Source organism: Sipha flava, unplaced genomic scaffold (assembly GCF_003268045.1).
Source record: "Sipha flava isolate LNK unplaced genomic scaffold, YSA_version1 202_pilon_pilon, whole genome shotgun sequence".
Classification (NCBI taxonomy): Eukaryota; Metazoa; Arthropoda; class Insecta; order Hemiptera; family Aphididae; genus Sipha; species Sipha flava.
In genome coordinates this window covers 1032700-1036165 of record NW_020272797.1, presented here as the reverse complement: position 1 = coordinate 1036165, position 3466 = coordinate 1032700, and positions in this window count along the sequence as shown.

Below are 3466 nucleotides of genomic sequence, written 5' to 3'. Positions count from 1 at the left end.
CAATCTTGAATCAAATACATATTGTTAAACAAATAACCAAAAAAAGTCACGAAGTTAACAAGGATATTCATCTCCTTTTTATAGATTTCAAAGCTGCTTACGATTCAGTTGATAGAAACAAACTATGGAGTGCAATGTGCGATTTGAGTATACCTGAAAAGCTTATGAGATTAATCCGGTGATGTTTACAGAGATCAAATTGCAAAGTGAAGTTTAGAAACACAATAACGGAAGACTTCGAAGTAGTGACTGGGCTAAGGTAAGGGGATGCCTTTTCCCCAGCGTTTTTCAATATAGCGTTGGAGTCAGTCATCAGATATACTTTGGTCACAGCAAATGGAGTTGAAATCGGAGTTGACAAACAATTAGTAGTGGCCGCATACGCAGATGATATAGTCATAATGGCAGAAGATGAAGCGAATCTAAAAAATACTATAATAAATCTACAGGAAAATGGAAAGAAAATAGGGTTAACAATAAACGAGGATAATACAAAATACATGGGCATAACAAGATATAACAACAAAGTAGGACACTTGGATATTTACTTGTATGATTACATATTTGAAAGAATGGATAATTTCAAATATTTAGGGGTGGACATTAATAAAGACACAAACAGCCATAAAGAAATAAATATACGATTAGCAACGGCAAACAAATGTTATTTTGAGTTAGTACCTCTATTAAAAATAAAATATTTTATCATGGAAATCAAAAGTAAAATTTACAAAGTTCTAGTGAAACCAGTAGCCTTGTATGTATGTGATGCGTGGGTTACAAAAAATCGGACGAACTCAAATTAGCGATATTTGAACGAAAGATATTAAGAAGAATCTATGGATCTAAAAGAAATAGCGAGGGAGAATATGAGATGAGGACAAACCAGGAAATTAAAGATCGATATGGAGAAGCGACCATCAGTGGTGTGTTAAAACGTAATAGATTGAGATTGGCTGGACACGTGTGGAGATCAGAGAGAATGATTGGACAAGTCACAGAATGGAAACCGAACACAAAAAGACTAATAGGACGCCTCAAACAAAGATAGAAGTATAGAGTGGACAAGGACTTAGAAGAACTTGGAATTGAGAACGGAGTTGAATTGGCTAAGGAAAAAGATCAGTGAAGACAAGTGGTTGTTGCAGTAATGAGCCTAAATGGCTTGTAAAAGTTATACAATACATATACATACATGCATTTTAATTATAATTTAGAATAATTATTGTTATTTAATGATATTTACAATACGTCATATAGCATATTATAAAAATCATCAACAATAATACAATAACTAGTTAAAATTAATAAGTAATAAGTATTCATTCTATCCTATCTTGATTGTTTCTACTTTTTCAAGATTTTAATTGTTATTATTTATGCTCATATTAAAAGTGTTTAAAATTATTACCTACATTAAAAGTAATTTCTTGTTCTGAATCCATTTATTCTGAGGACTTTCATTTCCTTGATTCATCACAAAATAAGTTATATATTCTCATTTGCTGTATACTGGTAAGAAGTTATACATATAAATATATTTATTCAAAATAAAAGATATACTATGAAAATATTAATAAATAATAAACTATCATTTATAAAAAAGGCATAGCCTAGGACCTATATAATATGAGTAGTATTAACTATCTATATAAACGTTTATATTCATTACCTGAAAATATCTCAATAATAATAATAATCTATAGTCTTAGTTAATGGTGAACGTAAGAATAGAACAGTAGCTTCTCTTAATCCCATTAATACTATTATTTAAATACACATAACTACAATATCTTGGTTAATATATTATTGTTAAAGTAAAGTTATATTCATTATTACTGGCTAAGGTGGTTAAACTAATGTATTTAACAAAATCTAAAGAGATTTATATAATTTAAAAATAACAATAATATAATAAAAAAAAAATGTTATTGGTTTAATTAAATATTTTGACATAGATGATCTCAAAGAAATTCTGTGTGATTAGAATTTAAATTAAATATTTTAAGAAAATGTATAACAGAAGGTAGTTTGAACAATAAAAAAAAGTATTTGACAATATCGTATTATCGTAATATTTAATAAAATCAAAAAATATTTGAAAATATTAAATATATAAGGATTAGTCCTATAAATATATATACGAGTGTATGTATATGTTTTGCAAATAAAACTATAGTAGTGTAACATACTAATAACATACTAATTACTTATTTCGATTCTAAAAATCATAAAAAAAAATCTATAAAAATGGATACGAGTAAAACATAAAAAGACAATAAATTAAATAAATAAATTATATACATTATTAAATTTCAACAAAATTTTAATTTAAAAATTTAAAATGTATCTAATAGTCGAAATATTCAGTAGATATGTCTGAGATTACTAATTCCAATCTTCTGTTTAGTTAATAAAATCTATAAATATAGTTGTATACAACTTTTTCGTGGTTTATATAGTAATGTCTCGATGAGCATATAATAATGTCAGTCCAATTAATCATTTCTTTGATATTCTCGACCTCATCCATGTTTTGATTCATCATATTAATAAAAAATTCCGTTCATGTGCAACAATGTACCTGGTATAATGATAAATATTTTTAATAATCTATATATTTCAGAAAAATGTCCGAGTCATATTTTTTGAGAGTTTCTAAAGGTAATGAAGGTAATTGTTCATCTTGCAATCAATAATTATGTTCAAGTTCAAATTCACCAATTAATGTAAATTTAAAAAATATCCCTAGGTATATTTATTTCACGAACTACTAAATTGATTTATCACGTATTTTATTTTATTTTCTAATTTGTATTTGTCATCAAAAATGGATTTTATTGCAGCATCACGTTCAGATCATAAACGGACATAAAATATTCATCTAATCTAGATTCTAAATCATGTAGTAAATCATATAGAAAGGGAACAAACAGTTATTCTAACATTTTCTTCAGCAGATTTAGTTTGAGGATATTTCCTGTTTTTCATTACTTTAGATAATTTTGGCTTGTTATTTCCACCTAAGATTTCCAAGTTTGATACCTGACTTACAGTGGTTTTAATTATTTTGTTAAAACAGTTCTAATTATTTTAGTTCTAATTAATTATATATATATATATATTTTTTTTTTTTAATGGAAATTACACAAAATATTGTAATTTAACATTATAAATTTAACAAATCAAATAACTAATTTGAATACGGTCAACAGAGGGGAGGGGCCTATACCGCTCCTCTGAATCCGTGCTTGGCAGCAGCGACCGTAAAGGTGGTGAAATCTGTTTATATATATAATACATTCATAACATGTGCTCGTTCACATTGTTAATACAAATATTGTTATTGAATTTACAGCGTCGACTAATACAAGAATAGATATCGTCTATCCGGATTTAGATGTTTATCAGCCAACCATAATAATATGTATTCGTCATAATACCCGGCTAATAATTACGTCGTCTT